This window comes from Halichoerus grypus, chromosome 2 (assembly GCF_964656455.1).
Source record: "Halichoerus grypus chromosome 2, mHalGry1.hap1.1, whole genome shotgun sequence".
NCBI classification, from domain to species: Eukaryota; Metazoa; Chordata; class Mammalia; order Carnivora; family Phocidae; genus Halichoerus; species Halichoerus grypus.
Window position 1 is genome coordinate 167,199,537 of NC_135713.1, and position 14,508 is coordinate 167,214,044.

At 43.7% G+C, this 14,508-nt stretch overlaps 1 protein-coding gene across 3 annotated transcripts in view; it reads left to right on the top strand.

The window, feature by feature from the left end:
• The first annotated feature begins 2,651 nt into the window (after positions 1–2,651).
• Positions 2,652–14,508, top strand: part of FAM222B (family with sequence similarity 222 member B) — a 75,674-nt gene continuing 63,817 nt past the window's right edge. The window contains exon 1 of one of the 3 annotated variants that reach the window (XM_036122066.2): positions 2,652–2,790. The gene's annotated coding sequence lies outside the window, so the exon portion shown is untranslated. Of the gene's footprint in view, positions 2,791–3,009; positions 3,030–14,508 lie in introns of those variants that run through there. The other 2 variants (XM_036122069.2, XM_036122068.2) reach the window with 2 other exon arrangements.

The following is a 14,508-nucleotide window of genomic DNA, read 5'->3' on the forward strand; positions in this document are numbered from 1 at the left end:
CTTACGGTTCAAATATAACGAGATATGCTGTTGGGGCACCTGGCTGGCTCAGTTAGGGGAATGTGCAACTCTTTATCTTGGGGTTGTGAGTTCGAGTCCTACACTGGGTATAGAGATTCCTTAAATAAATAAACTTAAAAAAAAAAAAGAAGATATGTCATCATCATGTAGATTCCAGCAGAGGACTTCATGTGGTGGTAGAATTAGGAAAATATGGTTCCCAGAAGCTTCAGGGTCAGCTTTGACCTTTTTTTTTTTTTTTACACATCCATTCATCAGAACATAGTGTCAATATTAATTCTTCCTCCTTTCTGGCTCTGCAATTTCTCTGTGGTGCTAAATGTGCTCTTGTTCCAAAGGGTAATACTTTTGCAAGTAATGACAACTCTCCCAAGTCAGGAGCTAGCTTCTGGTTTTGGTCCTGGGCCCCACCACCCTACTCTGTCAGCAGTTGTATTTTACTCTATATATGTCAAGAGGTGGGAGGCAGTTCAGACATGAGGCATGCACTTTTGTGTAGATTTGCTTCTCTAGGGACTGAATTATGCTAATCTATATACTGTTTTTCCACAGCAACATGTAGCTATCTACATAAAAGTCACATGCATCTGATGAGTAAAATATCCTCAGGTTCCTAGGTGCTACAGGGCCTAACCATTCATTTCTTAGTGACTTGAGAATTCCATTATATGCATTTTTAAAAGATTTCTTTTTTTAAACTTTTAAAAAAAATATTTATTTATTTGACACAGAGAGAGCACAAGCAGGGGGAGCAGCAGGCAGAGGGAGAAGTAGACTCCCTGCTGAGCAGGGAGCCCGATGCAGGACTCGATCCCAGGACCCTGGGATCATTACCTGAGCTGAAGGCAGACGCTTAACCGACTGAGCCACCCAGGCGCCTGAGATTTATTTCTTTTAGAGAGAGAGAGAAAGAGAGAGGAGAACAAGCAGGAGGGGCAGAGGGAGAGGGAAGAGAATCTCAAGCTGACTCTGTGCTGAGCGTGGAGCCCCATGTGGGGCTCGATCTCACGATCCTGAGATCACCACCTGAGCCAAAACCAAGAGTCAGATGCTTAATTGACTGTACTACCCTGGCGCCCCATATGCATTTTTTAAAAGATTTTTATTTATTTATTTATTTGACAGAAAGAGACATATCTAGAGAGGGAACACAAGCAGGGGGAGAGGGAGAGGGAGAAGCAGGCTTCCCACTGAGCAAGGAGCCCGATGTGGGGCTCGATCCCAGGACCCTGGGATCATGACCTGAGCCGAAGGCAGACACTTAATGACTGAGCCACCCAGGCGCCCCTGCATTTTTTTTTTTTTTTGACATAGAGACAGAGAGAGAGGGAACACAAGCAGGGGGAGTAGGAGAGGGAGAAGCAGGCTTCCCGCCGAGCACGGAGCCCGATGCGGGGCTCGATCCCAGGACGCTGGGATCATGACCTGAGCTGAAGGCAGACGCCCAACCATCTGAACCACCCAGGCACCCCGCCCCTGCATTTTTAATTAGTAATTTGTAATTAGTAATATTAGTGACACTCCATTTTCAACATTCTCAAATTTACTGTAGGGCCTATTCTTGCTTCTTTCCAAAATGAGGGAAAAATTTCCTTAGTCTTAGATTAGGAATTGAAACATTCATATCAGATCCTGGGATCAGGAGTAGTTTTTCTTTCTCTAGAAGTACAAAGAATTTAACACCTTTCACAGAAAGAATAGAACTGCTCCCCCTCCACTTCTCCTTGATTTTCATTTGCCTTACATTATATTTTGTCCCTATCTCTCCAAACTCTGAACCGTAGAGGGAGACTGGGCTGGAGATGGAATGGGGGTCATGGTAATAAGGAGAGAGTTTAGTCCTGTGTCTCCTCTTCCCTTCTACTTAAGTGCACTGCCCTCAGCTGTCAAGTGTGTACTGGATTTCCAAGACTCAATTAAGCCTAGTCTTTTGTTTGGCTATGCCAAGGCCGCACAATGGTCTAGGAACTGATGGTTGGGTCTCCATGGGCTAAAGGTCTAGTTTTTGTTAACCAGTTTGCACAAGGGCCAGGCTTCATAGTGAGAGCTGGAAAGTAGGGGACTATTAGCCTGCAAGTCCCTCGATGGCACATATGAGATGCCTAGAACATTTTTGTCCGGTAAACAGTATGCGCTTGATAAACAGACTGAACTTAGCCGTGTCCCAAAGAAGTTTAAGCGCAGTCACCGCCTTGACAAGATCCTCGGGGCTTCTGAGCACCTCCTGGCCAGTAGTGTATTCTGGGATGTCAAAGTTGCCTCTTACACAGTTAGCCGCAATGCATTCTAGATGTGACCGTCTTCTTGAAAGAAATCTGAAGTTCATTATCAGTCACCTCAGAGCATCTGCATTCAGGCCTTCAAGAGTAAGTAGGAGCCAGAATCTTAAAAGTGTCATTATGTCTATGGCTCCTTATGGGCATCGTGGTCCAAGGGTTTAGTAACCTAGACAAGGTAATCCAGAGGCCTTGGACCTGGGTCAGCCGCCAAAGCCTGTAAGCCTAACCACGCCTCCAAGCCAGCGGCCATGTCCACCTGAGACCGTAGGGTCCAGGGCATCAGGCACTGAAGAAGACGCCTCGGCGCGGGCTGCGCAGGCGCGGGCGTCCGTAGAGGGCCCCGGCACTCCAGGTTGCGCAGGCGCATGAGCGGCTCCCGGCGAGTCCCGACGGCGGCGGCGGCGGCTACTGAGGGGCCGGGGCGTGGAGCAGCGGTGGCGGCGGCGGGCGGCAACGGAGCAGCCATGAGGGCCGGGCCCAGTCACCGACAGTGAGTGATGGTGGACGAGGGGTGGGCGGCGGGAGAGAAGAGGGGTGGCCTGGTGGAAGGATACCTCGACCTGGGGGGGGGGGGCTCTGCCTGTCGGCGGCGAAGGGGCGTGGGGGAGGGACAGTTTGAGGTGATGATGGGAGAATTTGGGGCATAGGTGGCCGGATCGCCCGCGCCAGGGCTGGACAGCTTGACGGAGGGAAGGAGCCCACGGCAGGGGCAGTGTCCCGCGCTTCCCGGTTTGTCATCGTCCCTTCCCCCAGGAGCTTTCGGTCGCCTCTCCCTTTCCGCTTCTTTCAGAGAATGGTCGCGGGGGGAGGGTGGTGGAGGATGAAAGCCCTGCTGGAGCTGAAGAAGCTAACTCTGATCCAGGCAGGGAAGGGCCGGTCGCCCGGAGTCACGGGCTTTTCTGGGCGGAGGACGGGAGTCAGGAGCCCTCTGTTTAAAGCTGGGAGGGATCTAGGGAAAAAAAGCTAGGGCTTAGAGTCTGACAGGTTCGAAACCACGTCCACCATTGATAAAGCTGATAGATAACCTTGGGCAGGTCCCACTTAACCTTTCTGAACCTCTGAAAGATGCAATGCTTCAGTGGGCTATTGGAAGCATCATGTATGTGATTGAGATTGCTGATGAAAACTGTAAATTGTAGGTACTATGCCGATGGTATTGTATCACCAACAATATTACTGGATTTTCGACCTTATCGTTATTAGTAGAATGATAGATTTCTTTGTCAAGGCGAAGCATATTGTTTGTAAAACCTCGGTAGGCACATATGTGCGTTCTACGTAGGCACGGTAGATCATGTGCAAAAATACCAGTTTGTGATGTGACTAATTAGCCATCAGACTTGTGTAGGAAAAATACCATACTCTTGGGCATTTTTACAAATGGTGTGTAGCTCCTACTCAAGAGGAAGGAAATAGAGAATGGAGGGCCAATCTGTTAAATGGTTTCAGAACATAGCTCACTTACGTTCCTTGTAACACAGTTGGTACTAGTGTGCTTTATTATGAGTCGAGAAAACTAGTTTGAAACAAGCTGGAAGGGCTGCACAATGAGGGATGTGCAAATACAATTTATTTTTAAATTGTAAAAAAGTTTTCTTTTGCAAGGGCGTTTCTGGTTGCCCTAGGGCCCTGTCTCTCTTTTGGAGGTCAGATAAGCATATAGCAGCTTTTCAGCTCCAGTTTTTGTTACCCTGCCTGTGGAACCTCCAGGGTGGAGTGTCTCAGAGAAAGACAGAAGCAGCTGTGCAAGAGCCCAAGAGGTGGCTGGTTCTTTTCTGAGAGGCTGAAGAAGCACTCCTGAGGCTTTGTTGTTGTTCTTGTTGTTATTTAGGGTAGACAAAGCAGAGGACAGAGTTAAACCGTGTGCTTCTAGAGAGAAAATGGCTTTCTAGCCACAGCTTTTGAAAGAGGTGAAACTTCTTTCAAAAGGACAGAAGGAGACAGATGCTTCAGCTTTGCTGGCTATAAAGATTGATTGAAAGCTTGAAATGGCGAGGCCTTTTGGAAATTAGTGAGTGATTTGTCTTTCATCTGAGCAAAGGTAGGGAGTGGCTGTACTAGATCCTTGAAGATTCACAGATAAGAACAGTGAATTATTTTATAGGAATGGGGGAAATGAATCCTAGTTGTCTTTAACTTCTCCATCTGGTAAAACGTGTTTTACCTCTCTTTCCTGGAAATGCACAGTGATACATTATTTTTAATTTTTTGCTCTAGTTCCTTGGCTCTCCCAATAAGTATCCATAACACTGATTATTCTTTTTTTTTTTTTTTAGAGGGTAGTTTTAAAAAGAAAGCACTTGTTACTCTTGTCATAGGTCATTTACAGAATACAAATTTATTCTGTTTTGACTTCCACACAGAAAATGAAGTAGAGGTATAAAATGTTAGAGCTGGTCTAGCTGTCCTATTTTATTTTAATAATTGGGCATTTATTTTTAATTTTGGTAATGTATTTTTCCCTCTACTGGAAATTTCCATTGGTTCAGACAAGTCCATAATGCAGTCTGTGTTATGTTAAAATGATAGAGGTTTGTTCAGCTGTGATGAGAATTTCCTGTCCTTCTCTCTATTCTTTTTCCTATTTGTGGTTATTTTTATGTAGTAGATGACTGTTACCAAATGGAGAGTCTTCCCCTGGGGGAGAGAAAGGGTATGGTCAGTGCTTTGATTACCTGTTGTGTGAGCAATCTGTCTAAAGTGGGGATGTAAAGGGTGCCTGGGTGGCACAGTCTGATAAGGGTCTGACTCTTGGTTTCAGCTCAGGTCATGATCTCAGGGTCCTAAGATCGAACCCTGCACTGTGCTCAACGGGGAGTTTGCTTGGGATGCTTTCTCTCCCTCTCCCCTTCCTGCTTGTGCTTGTGCGCTCTCTCTCAAATAAATATATAAATCCTTGTTTTTCTATTTTTTATTATTTTTTAAAAATTTTAATTATTTATTTGATAGAGAGTGAGAGAGCACAAGCAGGGGGAGCAGCAGAGGGAGAGGGAGAAGCAGGCTCCCCGCTGAGCGGGGAGCACGATGCAGAGCTTGATCCCAGGACCCTGGGATCATGACCCAAGCCGAAGGCAGACGTTTGACTGAGCCACCTAGGTGCCACAAAATAAATAAATAAATCTTTAAAAAAATATTTAACAATAAAAACAAAGTGGGGACGTAAGGACTTCTCATGAATCTCTGAGATAGCAATTGCTAAAATAAAAGGAATTAATGGTTGCTACCTCATTTTTATTCTGGTTTTAAAAATTTATTATTTATTTATTGGAGGGAGAGAGTCAGAGATAGCGAGAGAGAGCAGTAGCAGGGAGGAGAGGGAGAAGCAGGCTCTCTTCTCAGCAGAGCTTGACCCCAGAACCCTGGGATCGTGACCTGAGCCGAAGGCAGAAACTTAACCGACTGAGCCACCCAGGTGCCCCATTCTGATAAAATTAAAAAAAAAATTTTTTAAGATTTTATTTATTTACTTGAGAGAGAGTGTGACAGAAGGAGAGGGAGAAGCAGACTCCTTGCGGAGCAGGGAGCCTGATGTGGGGCTCGATCCCAGGACCCTGGGATCATGACCTGAGCCAAAGGCAGACACTTAACTGGCGGAGCCACCCAGGTGCCCCAAAATTAAAAATTTTTAAAAAGCATCTCATGCCTCAGGGGAAAACTGTTTGTTTATTTATTTGTTTGTTTGCTTGTTTAGTTATTCGGTAGGCTCCACACCCAGCGTGGAGCCCAACTCAGGGCTTGATCAAGCGTTGGACCCTTAACCACCTGAGCCACGCAGGTGCCCCAGGGGAAAACTTTTTAAAAACAGTGTATTTAAAAACAAAATTATGGTGCTAAAAAATAAAAACAAAATTATAGTGTTTTTACCTCTCTCTCTTTTTTACTTTGAATATTTGCTTGTGAACAGAGTCTTTGTTCCTTTAGAGCCCTTTTGATCTTGTCACCCATTCCTTAACTGTCTTTTGTGATATTTTCACAGCTGCTGATAATTGAGCACAAAGGTTTTTTTCGTTGTTGTTGTTGTTTGTTTTTTGTCAGTTGTTTGGTTCTTGATAGAGCGATAAAAACTTTAAAGGGAGGGCTGTATGGGAAGATGTTAAAAAGTAAGGAGGGAAGCAGATTAACTTAGTGAATTTGTAGGTTATTCTGTTGTTTGGAGGGTGAAGTATTCAAGAGTGTGTATATGATTCAGAGTAGCCTCCTGAGGACCAGGTTTTGCTTACCAGTGTTTTAGCAGAGTGCATAGCTGCCCTAGAGTAATTGCTTATTAATATTTGCTGAATGAGGGGGGCGCCTGGGTGGCTTGGTCAGTTAAGTGCCTGACTTTTGATTTCTGCTCAGGTCATGATCTCAAGGTTGTGAGATCGAGCCCCCTGTGTGGCCGGTACTCAATGGGGAGTCTGCTTGAGATTCTTTCCCTTTCCCTTTGCCCCTCCCCCGGCTCTCTCCTCTGTGCTCTGTCTCTCTCTGAATAAATAAATCTTTATTATTTTTTTTATTTTTTAAAGATTTTATTTATTTGACAGAGAGAGACGCAGCGAGAGAGGGAACACAAGCAGGGGGAGTGGGAGATGGAGAAGCAGACTTCCCGCCAAGCAGGGAGCCCGATGTGAGGCTTGATCCCAGGACCCTGGGATCATGACCTGAGCAGAAGGCAGATGCTTAACGACTGAGCCACCCAGGTGCCCCAAAATAAATAAATCTTAAAAAAAATATTTGCTGAATGGAAAGATGATGACCAAAAATATAAATCATAATCAGCAAACATGAGTTCAAATCTTCTGCAACTTTGTGTATCTTTGAATGAGCTTACCTATGTTTCTTTACCTCAGTTTCTTCATCTATAATAACTGTACTTACTGCACGGGTTGTTGTGAGGGTTAAATGTGTTAGTATATGTAAAATGTTTAGGATAGTACTTAATACTTAGTAAATGCTAAATAAGTACTATCCAACTAGTGTTGTTGGGTGACACTCTTTTTGTGCCCAGATTTATGCTGGTCAGAGATGTTTATAATGTAGCCCCTGCCCTCTCAGTTCACAGTTCAGCAGAGGCAACAGAAGTATATATGGTAATTATTATAGAATGTAATACCTTTTTTTTTTAAGATTTTTTTTTTTTTAATTTATTTGACAGAGAGAGAGACAGCGAGAGAGGGAACACAAGCAGGGGGAGCGGGAGAGGGAGAAGCAGGCTTCCCGCAGAGCAGGGAGCCCGATGTGGGGCTCGATCCCAGGACCCTGGCATCATGACCTGAGCCGAAGGCAGACGTTTAACGACTGAGCCACCCAGGTGCCCCTGTAATACCTTATTTAATCAAATCTGTGGTGCCAATGATTGTAAGGCTCACAATTACTTTAACAAGAAAGAAAAAAGAAATGCTGCTAATGAGACTGGCATGCCATCAGTTGTAAGGTATATCCTGTTTTTAGAGAAATGTGGGAAGGAAAGTATGTCTTATTGATGAAATACAGTAAGTTCTCTACTAGAGGGAGGTACAGCTTGTTGTGAGAGTTGACGGAAGGCTGGGTACAGGTATTGTCAGTAAAGGCCCCTTGCATAACCTGCGTGATATACCCTCACAGATGGAGAAGGAAGATAGGGCATTCCAAGCAGACAGTAAAGTCTGAAAATGGGAAGGGAGAGGGCATTATCAATGTGTACCACCACATCAGGACAAGAGTGAGGAGGAAATGAGCTAAGACTTCGGCCAAGTAACATTGTATAATACAGCAGAGCAGGACAGGAAGCTTGGAACATTTTCAGAAGAGACATGAGCCTAAGTCTTGGATTTCAACTCCTAAAATGTAATAGCAACTCTAAAAAGATGATACTAATATAATAAAGTGGGAAGTGAGAGTAGTGTGAGAAGCAAAGTGGCCAGGGGAAGGATTGAAGCTTCACAGCTGACCAGAGTGCGGAGAAGTGTGAAGTCACTGTACTCATGGTGAGAGGTGAATGCTTTTTCAGCAGAGAAGTGTTTAATATCTATTTCTGTCTTTTCACTGCGTATCAAGGTCTTGATTATGTCCCTTTTAGAGCTTTGTAACTTAAGAGTGACAGGAAATACAACTCAAGAGGAAAAATGCTAAATTTTCTTTTTTAAAAATACATTTAGGGGCGCCTGGGTGGCTCAGTCGGTTAAGCATCTGCCTTTGGCTCAGGTCATGATCCCAGGGCCCTGGGACTGAGCCCTGAGTCGGGCTCCCTTGCTCAGCGGGGAGTCTGCTTCTTTCTCTACCCCTCCCCCCCTGCTTGTGCTCGCGCTCTCTCTCTCTCTCAAATAATTAAATAAAATCTTTTAAGAAATGCATTTATTTTTATTTTTTAAAGTTTCAGTTATTTAATCTCTGTACCCAACATGGGGCTCAAACTCATGACCCCAAGATCAGGAGTCACATGCCCTTCCAACTGAGCCAGCTAGGTGCCCCTAAAAATGCATTTATTTATTTATTTTTTAAGTAGGCTCCATGCCCAGTGTGGAGCCCAATGTGGGGCTTAAACTCACGACCCTGAGATCAAGACCTGAGCTAAGACCAAGAGTCGTACACTTAACTGAGTTACCCAGGCATCCCTAAGAATGTATTTAATACAAGGAGAGTAGTAAGTTACCAGATTTAAGGTTCAATTATAAAACAGTGGTTTAGTATAGCATTGTATTGTACTGTTTCATGGGAAAATATAGGTCATTTAAGGAGTGGTTTATAAGATTTAGTTACTAATTTTCTGGCAACTAACCCTGAAGCTAGTAGGGAAAAATATGAAAAACTAGAAATAGAATAAGCATGGCTTTGTGTGGTGTCATGCTCGGGGCACCTGGGTGGCTCAGATGGTTAAGCGTCTGCCTTTGGCTCAGGTCATGATCCCAGGGTCCTGGGATCGAGCCCCACATCGGGCTCCCAGCAGGGAGCCTGCTTCTCCCTCTCTCTCTGCCTGCCGCTCCCCCTGCTTGTACTCTCTCTCTCTGTGTCAAAAAAAAAAAAAAAGTCGCATACTCTACCAACTGAGCCAGCCAGCTGCCCCTAAAGAGTGCACATTTTTTCAAAGATTTTAATGTGTTTTTTTTTAAAATTTTTAAAAGGAGTTATTTATTTATTTTAGAGAGAAAGCATGCAGTGGGGAAGGGGCAGAGGGAGAGGGAGAGAGACTCTCAAGCCGACTCTCTGCTGAGCCGGGAGCCCAATTTGGGGCTCGATCTCATGACCCTATCATGACCTGAGCCAAAACCAAGAGTCGGACGCTCAACAGACCAAGCCAGTTGAGTTTTAAAGAATGAATACAATTTGGCTGCTTCAACAAAAAAGGATTAGAGATGATAGTGTTTCAAATACAGAGAACAGCTTGCACAAGGGTACAGAGGTATATGAGTATGGACCGGTGGGCCAGTGGTTTAATGTGGCTAGATTATGGGGCATGAGGAAGGAATGGAAGGAAGTGAAGTGGAAGAAGAGTTGGAGCCCAATTGAGGATGGCCTTGGTTAGGGGTCTGAATTTTATTTTATAGATACGAGGGAGTCATGGGAGAGTTTTAAGCCAGGTAAGGAACATGTTTAAGAAAAGTAACACTGGGGGGCACCTGGGTGGCTCAGTTGTTAAGCATCTGCCTTCAGCTCAGGTCATGGTCCCAGGGTCCTGGGATAGAGCCCCTCTTCGGGCTCCCTGCTCAGTGCGGAGCCTGCTTGTCCCTCTCCCTCTCCTGCTTCCCCTGCTTGTGTTCCCTCTCTCACTGTCTCTCTGTGTCAAATAAATAAAAAATTAAAAAAAAAAAAAGAAAGAAAAAGAAAAGTAACACTGGGGAGCCTGGGTGGCTTGGTTGTTGAACGTCTGCCTTTGGCTCTGGTCATGATCCCAGGGTACTGGGATCAAGCGTGGGCTCCCTGCTCCGCGGGAAGCCTGCTTCTCCCTCTCCCACTCCCCCTGCTTGTGTTCCCTCTATCGCTGTGTCTCTCTCTGTCAAATAAATAAATAAGATCTTAAAAAAAAAAAAAAAAAAGTAACACTGTTGGATTTGTGGAAGTTAGATTTTCAAGGGTGAAATTGGCTGCAGGGATACCAGTTGGTTATGAGACTGGTGTGATGATCACTTTAGAGATACTGAAGGTCTCAATTACAGTATTAACGGTGGAACTCTAGACAGGTTAAAGAGTTTTTTAGGAGACTGACCAGAAGGATCTTACTGACTTTATGTTGGGGAGTGTGTAAGGGAGAAGGAGTTGGTCAAAGATGAATTTGAAATTGTTTGCTTGGGCGACTAAGTGGATGGTGATGTCATTAACCAAGGTAGGGAATACAGGGATAAGACGGTGTTATATTTGAGGGAAAATGAGTTTGATTTTGGTATATTAGATTTGAGGTGTCAGGAAAATCCAGTAGGCTTCTGGATATTTGGGTCTTGAGTTTAGTAGAAAAGTTTAGAGTGGAGATACAGATCTAGAAATCATTAGAGTATAAGTAAGAGTTAAAGTCAGTGTGATTACCCTGTGAGTCTGTGTTCCAGTTGCTTTATATGTTCATTCACATCATCTGGAGGGATTGGCTTTATGGGAATGTGGTACTAATTATCTTCTCTATAGTAGTAATTCATATAGTGCTAATACTTTTCCTTATTTTTCTTTTTCTTTCTTTCTTTCTTTTCTTTTAAAAAAGCTTTGGGGTACCTGGGTGGCTCAGTTGGCTAAGTGTCTGCCTTCAGCTCAGGTCATGATCTCAGAGTCCTGGGATCAAGCCCCACGTCGGGCTCCCTGCTTAGTTGGGGGATTTGCTTTTCCCTCTCCTTCTGCTTTTTCACCAGTTATACAAGAACTGAAAACACTGAAATAATGTATTTATTTATTTGAGAGAGCGCACATACACGCACAAGCAGAGAGGAGAGGCAGAGGGAGAAGCAGGCTCCCTGTTGAGCAGGGAGCCCGACACAGGGCTTGATCCCAGGGTTCTGGCATCATGACCTGAGCTGAAGGCAGATGCTTAACCAACTGAGCCACCCAGGCGTCCCATTTTTCCATTTTTTTTTAAAGCTTTTTGTTTATTCATTTATGTAATTTCTACACCCACCCAACATGGGCTTGAATTCATGACCCTGAGATTGAGTTGCATGCTCTACCAACTGAGCTCCCCAGTGAAATTTTCTTTTTCTTTTCCTTTTCCTTTCCTCTTTCTTTCTTTCTTTCTTTTTAAGGTTTTATTTATTTATTTGAGAGAGAGCGAGCGAGAACACAAGCAGAGGGAGCTGCAGGCAGTGGGAGAGGGAGAAGCAGACTCCCCACTGAGCAGGGAGCCCGATGCGGGGCTTGATCCCAGGACCCTGAGATCATGACCTGAGCAGGCAAATGCTTAACCAACTGAGCCACCCAGGCCCCCGCTTTTTTTTTTAGGCTCCACACCCAATGTGGAGCTTGAACTCAAGGACCCTGAGATCAATAGTCACATGCTCTACTGACTGAGCAAGCCAGGTGCTCCGAAAACTGCCTTTTCTAACATCAGTTCTATTATAAATGTGAAGGGAAAAAGAATCTATTCCATTGAATGCCTCTGATTAGAAACTAGATGGTTTTTATGAACTAGACCCTCAGCAGATTTGGTTTGAAGACCACAGGACAATTTTGAACCAGTGCCATGTTAGTTCAGAGTTGGGATTAGGAACTCAAGCCAACTAACTGTCTAGTTGTCTGCTACCCCATAGCTTTTTCACCAGCTATATAAGAACTGAAAACACTGAAATAAATATACCTGATGGTAAGTGAAAGATACACATCTGTTGTTGCTTTCTGGAAGGACAATTTGGTATGATTTAGGTGCTTTTTTTGTAGTTTATGATTTTGAAATAAAAGCAGAAACATGTTTTATGAAAGGAAGAAATATGCAGAGTATATAAAGTTGTTGGTTGATTTTAGCTAAACATTTTAATATTGACATTAAACAGGATTTCTGGCTTTGACAGGAGAATCAAATGCTGGGAGTTGCAGACATCCCTAGGGTCTCAACTTGATTCAAGGCTTAACTCCCCATATTTCTCCTTTTCTCCCTTTCCTTGGGAATTTAAGGTTGAAGAGAAAATTAATTCTCTAATAGGTTTTCTTTTTTACCTCTTTAGTATGGAAAATTTCAAATAAATGCAAGGGTAGACATCAATATAATGAATCCCTATCACTCTGCTACAGTAATTGTCAACTCGTGCCAATCTTGTCTTACCTATGTTGATCCTACCCACTAACCCACCCTAGGTATTTTTAAATCCCAGATTCATAAATTAATAAATATTTCTGTATATATCTGTAAAAGGTAAGTACTAAAAGAAAAATCCCACAAAAAATTAACAAGCATTTTTTATTTTTTTAAAGATTTTATTTATTTATTTGACAGAGATAGAAAGAGAGCACAAGCAGGGAGAGAGGGAGAAGCAGGCTCCCTGCTGAGCAAGGAGCCCGATGCAGGCCAATCCCAGAATCCCCGGATCACTACCTGAGCCGAAGGCAGATGCTTAACTGGCTGGGCCACCCAGGCGCCCCAACAAGCACTTTTTAAAAGGTTTTATTGTTTATTTATTTTAAAGATTTTGTTTATTTATTTGAGAGAGAGTGCACCTCTGAGCAGCAGGAGGAGCAGAGGGAGAGGGAGATAATCTCTAGCCGTCTCCTTGCTGAGTGCAGAGCCCATAGCCCATCGCGGGGCTTGATCCCAGGACCCTGAGATCATGACCTGAGCCAAAACTAACAGACACTTAACTGACTGAGCCATCCAGGCACCCCAAGATTTTATTTTTAAGTAATCTCTACACACAATGTGGGGCTAGAACATACAACCCTGAGATCAAGAGTTGCACGCTCTTACCAACTGAGCCAGCCAGGTGCCCCTAACAAGCATTTCTTAATATCATCAATTATGCAGTTGGTTTTCACTTTTCCCCCTTCATACCAATAATTTTTCAACTGTTTTTTGAAACTATCCAAATAAGGTCCATACATTATGGTTTTCTTATATCTACTGTTTAGCTTTTAATCTGTATGTCTCCTCCATTTCTTCATGTATTTATTGAAAATCTCTTTTAAAAGCTGCTATCACTCCTTTTACAGTATGTCTGCAAAGTCAGATAGCCCTTTTTCAGCTTTATTCCTTTTCTTGCTGTCTTTCAAAGCAACAGGTCATTCAAAACAAAGATTTATGCATTGCCCACTCTGTGCTAGGAGCTAAGAAGTAGCTAGTGTAGTTAACTCCTGCCTACCCAGGGTTTATGTCCTGATGGGAGAAACAAAGTTAACTATCAGTTATAGAATACAGTGTATTAAGAGTGATATTAGAGGACCTCAGGGTGCAGTGGAAACATGTTAACCTTTAACCCATATTTGGGGGATCAAGAAAGGCTTGTGGATGGAGGAATGTCCAAGGTAAGACCTGAAGGATGAGTAGGAATTAGATGAGGAATGAGGGAAGCTTACTGACAGCAGAGGGACCATTGTTTGTAAAACACAAGAAGTTTGGGGTACCTGGGTGGCTCAGTTGGTTAAGCCTCTGACTTTGGCTCAGGTCACGATCTTAGGGTCCTGGGATCAAGCCCTGCATCAGGCTTTGTACACAAGGTGGTGTCTGCTTGAGGATTCTCTCTCTCCCCCTCTGCCCGTCCCCCTGCTTGTGCACTCATGCTCTCTCTCTAATAAATAAATAAAATCTTTGAAAAAAACAAAAACAAAACAAAACACAAGGGGTTAGGGCTCCTGGGTGGCTCAGTCAGTTAAGCATCTGCCTTTGGCTCAGGTCATGATCCCGGGGTCCTGGGCTCAAGCCCTGCATCGGGCTCCCTGCTCAGCAGGGGGCCTGCTTCACCCTCTCCTTCTGCCACTCCTGCTGCTTGTGCTCTCTCGCCCTCTCTCTGTCAAATAAATAAAAGCTTTAACAAAAAAGAAAAAACCCCACAAGTTTAACATTTTTATTTTCACTATTTGAAATAAATAGCATGTCTTTTAGGAAAATTGGGTTTTCAACTTTATTGTACCATATAATATATATATTATAAATACATTTATATATAATGTATAGTAATATATATAATATATATTATGTTTTGTTTTTTAAAATATTTATTTATTTATTTATTTTTAAAGATTTTATTTATTTATTTGAGAGAGAGAGAAACAGCATGAGAGGGGAGAGGGTCAGAGGGAGAAGCAGGCTCCCCGCCGAGCCGGGAGCCCGATGTGGGACTCGATCCCAGGA